We start from the raw sequence: 13,869 nt of genomic DNA, 5'->3' as shown, positions 1-13,869 counted from the left end.
CGTGGTGAAGAGCAAGGTCTGCTTTCAGCTTGTTCAGTTCGTCATTGTCTTGTTCTGACGCAGGTTTTCCTTCTTCTGCCTTTATTTGAACACTAATGCTATCACAAGTCTTGCACGTGTCCTTCTGTGGTGTCTTGAACTTTAGATTAAACGATTTACGAAACACTGTTTCGTATGATGATTGACTTACTGGCATAACATTCTTGGCTTTGCAATCATCGCAATATAACCTGTACATCATGCACAGGTTTAATCCTGGCTGCAGATTTTTTACAATTTTTGACACGCTGATAGTGACTGATGTAGCGAGGAAAGCTTTTAAAGTGGGAGTGAATGTGTTTTTCAGTATCAGCATCAAGTTTGTTTCCTGGCACATGTCGCCCCCTGTTAACGGTTAGGTTTCCAGATTTACCTTTTACAAGAGCTTGATGTACGCGAGAACTGTCAATCCGTAAAGTATCCGTCTATTGTCCAATTAATATCCATATCCAATATCCATAGTCGTCTATTGTCCAATTTTGGTGCATTTTGGCCCAATCTAGACGAGCCTTCTTCATTTTCTTTGTTATAAGGGGTTTTTTTGCGGGACTTCTTGCTTGGAACCCCTGCTCCAATAATCTCCTGGAAACCGTCCTCACCGAGAACGTGGTTTGGCACGTAGACTGGATCTCTCCGTGTATTTCTGCAGCAGAACACGATTTTGGTTGATAAGCTTGGCAGCCAGCCGATATTCTCTAGGAGTTGTCTTGCGCTGCCGACCACTTCCCTTTTTTCGCTCCAGAGAGCTGGTTTCCCCCTTTTTTTTTTTTAACTTTCTCACAGAACACTCCGAAAAACCGATTCTACGAGAAATTTCACGATTCGACATATTTTCCTGTGACAGAGTAATAATTTTCGATTTTACCGCGATAGACATTTGACCCGAACTCTCCATATTTTCGTAGCGATGTTTCTTCAGACGTAGTTTTTAAAAGACTGATGAAGCTTTTAAAAATGTAATTACTTTAAATGCGTAGCCAATATATTCCCTTACAATAAACAAAAGCAATTGTTAAATAATAAAATCGTTTCTAAGAAATAGAGTCTGGTAAACTGGGAACTACGGATAGCGGGGTAAGTGCGAACTTTTTTTTGTCCATAGGTGTATGTCAAAAAATGGAATGCAGAAAAGTTATATAATAATACATGGCAATATGTTATTAAGAATTTATAGTAATTTTGTAATTCAATTCGGTAATTAAATTGATAGTAAAAATAAATGCAAAATAATACAATAAAGTAATAATAGTAACACATCTACATATATGATAGAATATGTAATTTAATAAACATAATAATAAAGTCAAAATATATATCTTTTTTAATTTTTTAAATAAAAACCTTTATTAGCATAAATAAACAATTAACAATACATTCAGTATAAAAATGGGACACGTAAGGTTGAACTTGCCAAAAAAGAGTCCGGCTCTTGTGTTTGGCAAGTTTACAAAATAACATAAAAAAGAAACAAAAAATGCAAAACAAAATAATAATAGAATAAATAAAAAATTAAACAATTTTTAAAAAAATGAGAAAATATAACATTAAAAAATATTAAAATAAAAACACAAAATTTATAAATACAGGCACATATTAAACAAACATCTCCATTTTCAAAATACAGTTAATGTTAATTATGTCAAGAAGCTTTTCTTTAATTTATCCTTAAATTTTCCGTAATTTATTTCTTGACGTAGATTTTATGGTAAATTATTGAAAAGCTTCCGTCCTATGTAAGTATAATGATGTTTGGCCGTGGTAGTTTTAATTCTCGGTAGAGCGAGGCATCCTGTTCTTAACCTTCCCGTAATACGGTCCGATGGGAGGCTCTCCTTATGCACCTGGAGCATACAGCACTTTCCGTAGATATCCTCCACTCTTAAAACATTAAATTCTTTGAACAGTTCGGTAGTTGAGAAAAAGGATGGTTTATAAAGTATTATTTTAATGATTTTTTTCGACAGAACTTTTAAGGGTCTAAGATGATATTTACAAATAATTATGCATTAAGTTTATTCAAAGGTAATATACATATATACGTATATGAATAATAATGAAGGCAGCATCGATATTATATATTTATTCCCGAAGCAATCTTAAGTTTATATATACGAGGAAGAGAACAGGTCCCAAGACACTTCCTTGTGGAACTCCATAAAGGATATTGGAATCCTCACTTCGTGTTTGGAGTATTGTTGATTGTGACATATGAGTAAGAAAATCCTCTGGCCACATAAGCGCCTTTTCTCTGATACCAGTGTGTCTGAGTTTTTTTACAAGCAATAAATGAGACACAGTATCAAAAGCCTTGGCGAGATCTAGAAATAATGCGATAAGTTTTTTACCACTATCAAGACTTTAAGTAATTTTTAGAGTGACAGCAGCTATACCGTCGGCAGTGCCTTTGCCCTCCCGGAAGCCATATTGGTTCTCCGACAGCAAGCCATTTTTCTCAAGAAAGATTAAGAGTCGAATTTTAACAATCTTTTCGAAGATCTTCGATAAAACACTCAAGAGGGATAAAGGACGATAATTGGAAATATTTTTTTTTTCACCCGATTTGTATATAGGAACTATTGTTGCTTCTTTTAGGCAAGTTGGGAAACATCCAGATTTAAGACTGTTGTTAATGATATGTGTAAGAGGTTCACTTATATATCGTTTTACGTGTTTCAGTATTTGGGTGAAGATTTTATCTTTTCTAAAAATATTATTTCAGGCATTAGTGGACTTAAGTCTTTCTGGCTCTGATAAATTTTCTTTTTACTAATGTCTCTATGGAGTTAAGTTATCTCGGAAAAAACAATCAATAACATTTAAAACATAACTTTATTCATACACAAGTACAACTTTAATAATATTTAATGCATAAGTATTAAGAATCATCAATATTATCTTCTTTAAAAGGAATTGATCTGAAATGATCTTTTTGCTCTTCAAGAACCCATTGCAACATAGTTAAAATACCTTCGTATTTTTTTTGTTGATGGGATTTTTGTGAGCTCTCAATTGCTGGAATCTCGGCTCTTTTATTTCGGAATCTTTTATTTCTTCTTAGTTCAACTACAGAAAAGTTCCCGTCTTCAAAGGATGTTTTGTAGAAGAGTTTGCCATATTCTCCTCTGCGTACCTGCATCCATACCATTGCTGATATGGATGTTGGTGTTCCATCTTCCGATTTCTTCCGGTTAACAAATGGCCCACTGTTTTCACAGAGGAATGAAAATTAACAAAAAGAACTTAAAGTCCATAGGATAAACACTAAACGATTGGCCACAACTTCGTACAAAGTTGCACCAATCGTTACATGTGAAAATACACATTGTTTTTAAACATTTCTTTCGCCTCTCTATGATACTGTCGGAGGCATCCACCTCCATATGAGTATGACCACATAACAAAAATTTGTGGTTGATCGTCTCCAGTGATGGATATTTGTTCATCAAGATGAAGAACATCATCACCATCATTATATTGCGGTTTTGTCCTGGACAATTGTCTGTCCAAACCATTATGGACTTAATATTAGCTGTTATTGTCTCCTGGACGAATTAAAAAAAAAACAGGAAGCCATCTCGTTTCCACCTCTCCCACCTTGTATTTCATCCCACATCATACAACTTGTTTTTTTGTTTGTGCTGTCATACAGTGTAGATGAATGTCCAGAGTTTTCGGAAATAAAAACTCTGGCTATTCGTTAAGTATCATCATCAGTGGCGCTACAGCCCGTTGTGGGCCCTGGCCTCCTCCAGAATTTGTCTCCATTCGTCCCTGCACCCCGCGGCTCTTCTCCAGTTTGTCAGGCCAATCGCTCTTATGTCACTTTCCACATTATCCAGCCATCTTAATTTTGGTTTGCCTCTGCTTCGTCTGCCTTCCGGAGTGGTAAAAATAATATTTTTGGGGTGCGGCTATCATTCATTCTGTGCCCATGGCCCAACCATTGTAATCTTCTTATTTTGATGAATTGTGCAATGTTGGGTAGGCTACACAGTGCCTCTAATTCATGATTAAACCGTCTCCTCCGCACTCCGTTTTGGTTGACAGCACCAAATATCTTCCTAAATATTTTTCTTTCGAATACTAATACCATATTCGTGAAGTATGGTGTGGGCGAACATTTTTGTAGGTCCGCCATTACAACTAAAGATGAATTAACAATGGCCAATTTCTTATCTTCAGCCTTCAAATGATATCTTTTAGTTGCATCATCTATATGGTGTTTCCTCTGGTCTTCTATTACTCTCCTTTCATCCTCTGTGTGTGATGCTTTTAAATCATCCAAGAAAGAATCACACATATCACATGTGTCATTGTCCGGAGAATGAAAGGAGAGGTTAAAATTTTCGTTGAAAATCTTTCTATAGTGCCACTCCTTACCTATCGGCGCTTGGTTTGTCGTGCATTCCTCCACGTAAAGGTTGTACATTTTTTAAATATTTAACTCGCTTCCAAGATATTTTTTTTTCTGTACGTTCCCGACTGTAATGGCTCTCGTATGCAGGGAACTTTTCGATGTGTTTCTTGATGGTGTCGACTATGGTACCAGAAGTTTGATTTATTGGAGAGTGTTTTCCCCGTTGGTCTGGTTTTATCAAGCCAGAAGACTGAAGTTTTGTAATCAAAGACTTTATGTATGACTCACTAATATTAAAAGTATTAAGAAAAAATGTCTTGCACACTCTAATGTCAATTCTATTGTTCTTTATTTTGTATAAAATTGTCAAAATCAGAACACAACTAACAGTCCAACAAAACGGCAGAAACGAAACAAGGAAACAATGCGCAACACGTCCTCTCAGCGAAAGAGCTACGTAAGCACTGAGAACTGTCGCATGGCGCGCGAATACAATGCGTGCAGTCGGGTAAAGGAAAGGGGGATTGCCCCGGTAGGTCGGATAACTCGGAAGGTCGGATAACCGAGACTCTACTGTACCTATAGTTCAAAACATGACCCCGGGAAAGTTTCCACAAAATGACCACAAAAAAGTGAGATCAGCCTCTATACTTTCAATGTTGCTTGCTGAACGTAAATTGAAATCCCCCAATATAATGACGTTTCTGTTCTGAAACAAATCTAAACTGGACAAAACCCTGACGAAAATCGATGTGTTTTAGTCTCACTCGCCGGAGGAAAGTAAAGTACACAAATAAAAGTAATTTCGAGATCGTATGTTAGTTTTACCCAAAGATCTTCATCGATAGTTTCCAATATAGAAAAACGCTCGACTCACAAGTTTTCTCTATTTCTCACCGCCAATGAACACCCCCACCCGCCTGTATACCGGTCCCATACCGGTCTCTTCTTGCAACTTTAAAATTACTATCAAAAAGCTCGGAATCGAAGACGGTATCATTTAACCACGTTTTGGTTAACGCGATGACGTCATGATCGCCAGCTGCGACATTGTTGTAGAACTCGACACACTTCGTATTTAAACCCGGTTAATTATGTAGTTAATGCCCGTTATTCCTTTTGGAATACCGATTTTAAACGACGAATAATCACCCCGCGCTTTAATTTTTGCAATATTAAATGAAGCGGTACTTACGAAAGAATTCTAATATTGTAACATGTCCTCACTCGTGGTGTCCTTGTGAAAAGGATAAAAGTGATAAAATTTTAAATCTTGCTTAATTCGCCTTCCTATGCCTACCTGTACAATGCTACCACGAATGAAGACGTTTTGTATTTTCCACTGTTATCCACTCAGTGGCATCGCTGACTAAAGATGGCATTGGTGCCGATGGTGGTTTTACTACTTCATTTGCAGAACAAATCTACTTAACTTTAAAATGAAGATCACGCTTTAAATGACAAAAAATAGTAATTTTATTTTATTAACATAAACGGCAAATCTGCCTTTTACAAACATTTATAATGCTACATATTTGGCTTAATAACGTAAAATGTTAACGAAAAGGCGGACTGTAAATTAAAAACGAATTTCATTCAGTTTTGTGATTTGGAAATATTTGAGAAAGGATAGGAACATGGAATGGATACCTACCTTTAATATAATCTGAATGAAATCTTCAATTTCTGGTACTGAATGACAAAATGAACTATAATATATAACAATGTTTTCCACGACGCGCGACGATTCCAACCACTTTTTATCCGATTTTATGTACGCAAATTAATTATTGTTGTTATTGTTTATTTTTAAAAAAAACTTTAAAACAATACAAACATAAATACATAAAGGAAAAAAAGTTACATTGGAAATAGTTCACTGAATTTGTTAATTATTCCTTTTATCTATTTCTGCGTCTTCTGGAGGATACTCAGGTGCATTTTCTTGGTGTCGTATTTAAAAAAAAAAAAACAAATATAGAGATTTCGGTATCCATTTTAGGATTTTCTATAAACCCATAAACTTTGGAGTACTCAATGGAATCAAATTTATGTGCATTTTCGGAGGTGCTTGTGGAATAAGCAGGTTCCTTATTTTCTTTCTTCTAAAGTTTATTGCTTTAAAATTGTCACCCATAAAATTATTTCCATACATTAAAAATTCTGGTTTCTACGCCTGGGAACGCCGCCAAACGATCTGCGGCATGAGGAAATAAATCATCTCAAATGGTGATTGTGATCCACTGTACAAAGATTATACATTCTTGAAATCCGCTGTATCCATAGAAAGGACGATATACTGATCGTCAGATTGACCATTTCTAATAAATTGTTCTCAGTCATGTGGTATGAAAATCTGAAATATGTTGATGTAGGTCGCGTACTTTTGATCGTTTTGTGATGTAGAACTACTACTATTTATGTTGTCTTTATAGATTTGAAGTAAACTATTATTTTTTAATAGCGATCTTTCTAGGATATATCTAGAGCCCTTTTTTAAAAATAATTAAACAGTGGGAAAAGTTGACTGTTTTTTTTTAAACATAACTTTCATAATTAATGTAAAAGGTATTGCTGTTATCGGGTGCACTAAGGTCAGTTATTTGTTCTGCTTAAAACAGCCAGGCCGCTTTCATACAAAAAACTGTAACAATCACCTTCTGGAAATAGTGTTAATCACAAAAAACTGAATTTCTTAATTTGCAGAAAACACCCACAGCTCTAGAAAAATCTTACGGTTTAGATGCGGGTGGTGGGTAGAATTATCCCGCCAGAAATCTGGGTATTTTAAATAAATTTAAGTGGATAATACATAAGTATTTTATTTTTTTATCTGACTGTTTTGTGCCAAATGCATATTTTAGGTTGCGTAGTCAGCCAGACTTTAAAAAATCACAAAAATTCTTTTGACACATAATTAAATTATTAAAACAAATTGATTAAGTGCTTCTTTACTAGTAAGTACCCTATTATAAACATAAAACAATATTTATTTTACTGTGCAAATTACATAACAATTTGTCGAAAAATAATTTATAAGATTCTAGAGTACTTTGTGGTGGAAAATAAACCACGCAGATAAAAATAATCGTGTCATTGTAAGTTAGCTTAAGTCACAAATCTTCATTGGTTGTTTCCAACTCAGAAAACCGCAGAATATTCATCGCTTCTCTGTGCCTTACGACCAACAAACACCCCCAACCCTGCCTGTGAGCACTACTAGAGGAGACACGATCTCTCCGAAACACTACAAAGTCTAAAGTAAAAAGTTCCGAGCTTAAAATTTGACAGAGACATGGCACTGAGCCATGTCTTTGTCAAATATTTTATATCAAATTCACACCCCACTACTTCATTGTGAAAATCTATACATTTGGTATTATGGCCGCGTGTATTTTGTTATAAAAATGTTAAATTGAAGGTGCGAGAAGCAGAAGTCGCACCGCCTAGTCATTCTTCCCGCGCCCCAGGTAGGCGCGGGGTCACCATCCTGTTCCTCCACTCCTTCACGTACGAGTGACATGGCCAGTGGGAAGGTTTTAAAACTTCACCCACTGCAGTAGTGGGTATTCCCACTTTAAAGGAAGCGTAATCTCATCTCGATTTGATTTAAAAGACGTTAAATGAGGCTGAACTTACTAAGGATTTTAAGTAGTCATTAAAACAATTTACGGTAGTATCTTTATGGAATGGGTAAAAATGATAGTATAACATTCTTGAATTATTATCTTCTTCCATTTTCATATTCTCACGTACAGGTTTTGTACGGCGCATTTTGGGGACCGTCCATTCTTCTTTTTTCTTAGCCGGTAATGTAGTTTTTTTTTTTTTTTTACTTGGTTGTGTTGCTATTTATTCCCTTGCTTATTATTTATCAAGGTGATTTATATGAGCTGTTGTTTTAGTGCTTTTGTGTATGATTTTACGTTTAAGTGTTTTGTGTTCTGTTATTGATGTTAGTTCTGTGTTTGATTTTATGTGCTTGTGTACCTAATATCTCTGTTTTCATGGGCTATTTTCACTTTCCGACATTTGTCCCAGTGCTAAGGGAACCATGAGAAACCTTAACCGAAAAGGAATTATCTGTGAAGAAAAAAGTTTGATTAGTTGACATATATTATTCAGCCTTAGGTTATATGTATCACAGTTTGATATGACAAGTATCGAGTACCAGCCTCTTTACTTGTTCATAGGTCTTATTCTATCTATATTTATTTTAGCAAAGCACACAAACATCCTGGAGAGTGTGCAATTTAAAAACATTTCAAAAGTATTTTGTAATACTTTTGAAATGTTTTTAAATTGAATATCAAGTCTGTTGCATTAATTTTGAAATGAAAACCTTTCTTTGGCAATCATGGGGCAGTGAAACAACAGATGTTCGACGTTCTGCTCCGTCTGTGTGTCGCAAGGGCATGCTGGATTGTCCTTTAATTTAAATCTATGGAGATAGGAAAGTGTAGCTCCATGACCTGTCAATATTTGAGTTGACTCGAATGTAGGTGTGTTTGATTTCCCAAATTTTTTACACTCTTCTAGTGTCTGGAAAAAATACTTAGTTCCAGAACCAGTGGTGCTTGATTGGTATCGCTCCTCCCATTCGGTGATAGTCAAGCGTCTCAATTCTCTTTTGGCGTAACTGAGTGGGAATTCAGTGTAAAGCTTTGCGGTTTTTACATGTAGAGCCGCGCTTTTAGCTAGTTCGTCTGCTCTCTCATTTCCGGCAAGTCCGTTATGTCCTCGAATCCACATAAATTTGCAATTTATGCCTTTCGACTTTAAGTTCCGAGATGACTTTTGGATATAGAAAACCATCGGATTGTCAGGAGCCCCGTCTTCAAGAGCTTGAACAGAGCTTCTAGAATCAGACAACAAGTTGACAGTCTTCCAGTTGCTTGTCTTGCTAGAGACCCAGTCTAAGGCTTTCATAATGGCGAAGAGTTCGGCTTGGAATACCGAGCAGTAGTCAGCCATGGGAAGCTTCTTACTGTGTACTTCTCCGCCATTATTAAACACGGCGAAAGCTGCTCCCACTTTTCCTTCAGTCTTACTACCATCCGTGTATATGTCAATTTCTTTGTTTGGAAATTTAAGTCTACCATACGAGTCTGGGTAGCTGGTGATTTCACCTATTTGCTCGCTTGGATGTGGCAGATCGGTGTAAGCAATTCTTCCTTGATATTTTTGATCATCTGGTCTATTAGTAATGGCGAGATTCTTCTTTGTATTATAGATTTCTCTCAGCTCTGTTACTTTTAAGTCCAGTGGGATCAGTCCTGCAATTGCTTGTACGGATGTTAGAGAAACGGTGCAGTATGCTTTGCATATTCTTATTCCCATAGATCTTTGTACTCTGTTTAGTTTCGCCTGTATATTTTTCCTTTTTGCCGCTTCCGACCACACCGCCGCAGCATACGTGATCATCGGCTCCACTACCCCTATATAAATTATACGCAGTATTTCGGATTTGAGTCCCCATGTAGGTTTTGCCATGAATGTTAATTTGTTAGCTATATTTGCTGCTTTTTTCGTTACTGAATCTACGTGCTTGCTCCAATTTAGGTTTTCGTCAAGTACCACCCCGAGGACTTTACAATCTTTTACGAAGTAAAGTCTCTTTCCCTTCATAAGGAGGCAAGGTGCCTGCGCTTTACTGCGTTTAGTTATGAAAAGGGCATTAGTTTTTTCCTCCGAAAATTTTCATTTGACTTTATCTCCCCACTCAGTAATCGAGGAGAGTGTTTCATTTGTAATGGTCTCCAGAACGTTTATGTCTTTGTATTTTATAACTAGTAGTACATCATCTGCAAATGCTTGTAAATGAACATTGCAGTGATATACCTTTTGTAAAAGTTCGTCTAGGACGATATTCCAAAGCACCGGGCCGCAAGCAGATCCCTGTATGCAACCTTTGTTGGATGTTTTCTGTGAGTTGGCGCCTACGTATTTAATTTCCACCATTCTATCTGACAGATAGTCTTTAAACACGTTAAATATGTTTTGAGGGCAGTCAAGTCGCGCTAGTTGCTGAAAGATATGGGGCCACCAGGCATTGTCAAAAGCCCCCTGAATGTCAAGAGATATCACACACACGTGATACCCTTCTTTTGTTGCCTTCTTGATGCAAGTTACTGCATCAATCATGGCGTCCTCTGTACTCTTTTGTGGAGTGAAACCATATTGGCGAGGACTCAATTTTTTAAATTTGTTAAATTGCCATGAAATTCTTTTAATTAAAAGTTTCTCAAGGACTTTCCCCAGAACGGGTAGTAATCCTATTGGCCTATAGGAAGTGACGTTGCCGTAGTATTTTTTACCTGGTTTCGGAATAACTTTTATTCTTGCTATTTTCCACAGTAGTGGAAAACAGCCTAGTCTTAAACACGCATTGAAAATGCTGATAAGGATTTTGGGATGGCATTTGAACGCCATCTGGCATATATCTGCAGTGAAATGGTCACGTCCCGGTGCTTTTCCGGAATCTAATTCTAATAGTGTTTTCCTTATTTCTAATTCAGTAAACAGTACGTCATTATTTTCCAGAAGCGCTGCTTCCTCGTTTTGCCTGATCATCTGTTGCTCAGCTGTTTCGTGGGACATAGTGTCGTCGGGAAAAAAATGTTTAAGGAGTTCGGACGCCGACTCTTGCGCTGAGATGGTTTGTTTATTTTGGAACTTGAGAGTTTCTGGGGGACGATATTGAGTTGATTTCAGTATTCTTTGGACTGTAGACCACGTAGTTTCTTTTGATTGTATTGAACACAAGTTTTTCCAGCTTTGAATTTTACATGTCGTGATCAAATCTTTATATTTTTGTTTCAATTCTAGATACGCTGGTAATGTAACATTTACTCTCCGGCTGGTGGCTGAATTTACGAGTTTACGTTTGGCTTTAACGACATCTTTTTTCATTTTAGTTAATTCCGTTGTCCACCATGGACATTTTTTATGTGGCGCGGTTTTTATTGTGGGGATTGACATGCGACATGTTTCAGAGATAGCATCTGTATATTTACTTACTTGTCGGTTTAAGACACTCTGTTCGTTATTTGAGTCAATATCTGGTGAGAATAAACCCTTTTCTTTTAAATTTTTTGTAAAATTTGTGCTAAATTTTTCCTAGTTTGCTTTGCTGGTTTTATACAAAAAAGTAGTACTATATCTACGTTATCTTTACTATCTTTAAGTGTTTTTCAAATATAAGGCTAAATGTGATTCCGTTGTGGTCTGACAGTGCTGCTATTTCTCGATTAACCATCCATCTATCGACTATGCCGATCATGTTAGAAGTGCAGATAGTGATGTCTATGACGCTTTGTAATAGATCGCTGCCTCTTGTGGTTTCGTAAGTGGGAGTATTACCCGTATTGACTACGTGAAGTTGCTTTTGAGAAATAAAATCAGTTACTTTATCGCCTCTTTTGTCTGTTCTATCGCTCCCCCACCAGATGCTCTTAGAATTTGCATCTGCACCAATTATGATTCTGCTTCGGCTTTTATCTTCCGTAAGGGTGTTAAATTTACTTAGACAAGAGTCGATGTGAAAAATAAAGAGAACCAATTACCAGAGGTTGCGATTCTACCGTCGTTTCGATGAAAATATTTGCGTTATTGCTATATTTGTCTAGTAATATGCTGGTATTGGCGATCTGTTGATTGAACATTATTATTGCTGCCTTGACCGGGGAATTTAAGCCATGTTTTTGGAATATTTTTCCTCCAAACGTCGATGAAAATATTTGCGTTATTGCTATATTTGTCTAGTAATATGCTGGTATTGGCGATCTGTTGATTGAACATTATTATTGCTGCCTTGACCGGGGAATTTAAGCCATGTTTTTGGAATATTTTTCCTCCAAACGTCGATGAAAATATTTGCGTTATTGCTATATTTGTCTAGTAATATGCTGGTATTGGCGATCTGTTGATTGAACATTATTATTGCTGCCTTGACCGGGGAATTTAAGCCATGTTTTTGGAATATTTTTCCTCCAAACGTGGACTTGTTAATTTTGCCAGTGCTTCCAACGTATGGTTCTTGGACGAGAGCAATGTCATAATGTTGGTCGATTGCCTCTTTGAGAAACAAGACGGTGGCTGATTCGCATCTTTGAAGATTAGCCTGAGCAACTTTGATAATTTTTAGTGGTTTACTGGCCATAGTCAACCATGTTCCTGTACCTAGAAATTTGTCTTTGGTGCGCCGGGCACTCTATTGACAGGGCTTTATGATTCGTCGGGGTGTTAGATTTATATAACTTGTTGACCAAGGTGCAGTTATTGCATTTGGTCGTGTTGCCTTTTTCGGTGCATTGAGCAGCGCGGTGTCCTCCACCGCACTTCCAACACACTTCTGTGTTTTTGCAGTGAGCCACGGAATGTCCGTAGCCCATGCATTTCGGGCATGAAATAATAGAGATATATTCGGCAACTCCAACTTTGGCGTAGCCGATATTGACTCGACGCATCTCTACGAGACGGGTCCAAAGTTTCGGGTGAACCGCAAGAACAGCACATTTACGGCTGCTATCTTTTTTAAATGGGAGAGTGTAAAGCACGTTTGTTTTACATTCTTCAGTTGGATATAAAGATTTTTCTATATGATTCTGATTGAAAAGAGCCTCAAGAATTTGTTCGTTCGATAGTTCTGCGTCGACACCTTTAATGATGACTTTAGGCCGTATTTTTGTACCATTTTGAACAACTAGCTCGTTATTCTTAGCTATCTCACTTGTAAGCTTATGACACTGATCTTCAGTGTCACATTGAATGATAAGTTTGTTTTTTGAAGTCTTTTTAAGGGATCTGACTCCCACGCCTAGAGCTGCTACGTTAATTGTGTTTTTAATTGTTTTTTCTAAGACCTCACTTGCCGTAGGCGATTTGCCTTGGACTACTACTGAATGCCTAGTTATGGGTTTTGTTGGGTTTGGTTCTATAGACAGTCTGGTTTCTGGCTTTGAGTTTGTTGCTGCAACATGAGCATAACTTATGGTTGATGCAAAAGAAGTGGAAGCTGAAGAAGGGGTGTGGTTTGGACTAACTTGGGCCTTGAATGCGGTAAGGGCCTCGCTATGCCCAATCTCTTGTTTTAAAGCCTGCTCTGTGTACAAGAGTTGAGCTTTTAAAGATTCCGATTCAAACCGAATTTTAGTTTCCGATGACTCAGCAGCAATTGTTGAATTAGCTAGAAGAATTGCTTTAAGGCAATCATGAATTTCAGATTTAATTGAACTTTTGATGTTTCCACTATTCGAATCGAATTTATAATATAAAAATGGAATTTAATCTACTTTACTGAATTTATTTACTAACTTATTCAAAAAGAATGATAGATTTTTTTTTTTTTTTAATAAACGTCACAAAAAAACTGAAGCTTATTTGACGGAAACGAGTTTAACTTGATTGAACGCACAAATGGACGCCAAACAAAACAAAACAAAACTGAAGTTAAATTTACTGATGTGAAAAAA

The 13,869-nt window shown here is 36.7% G+C and overlaps 1 long non-coding RNA gene across 1 annotated transcript; it reads left to right on the top strand.

The window, feature by feature from the left end:
* Positions 1-510: 510 nt before the first annotated feature.
* LOC148274279 (uncharacterized) lies at positions 511-13,650 on the top strand. The gene is made up of 3 exons (XR_015824338.1): positions 511-1,147; positions 11,137-12,023; positions 12,297-13,650. It is a non-coding gene; the product is annotated as an uncharacterized LOC148274279 (long non-coding RNA).
* The last annotated feature ends 219 nt before the right edge of the window (positions 13,651-13,869 follow it).

This window comes from Micrasema longulum, unplaced genomic scaffold, assembly GCF_059751315.1.
Source record: "Micrasema longulum isolate JH-2025_06_02 unplaced genomic scaffold, ASM5975131v1 h1tg001702l, whole genome shotgun sequence".
Lineage (NCBI taxonomy): Eukaryota > Metazoa > Arthropoda > Insecta > Trichoptera > Brachycentridae > Micrasema > Micrasema longulum.
Note: the sequence above shows the minus strand (reverse complement) of the source record. Positions and strands in the feature narration are given on the sequence as shown.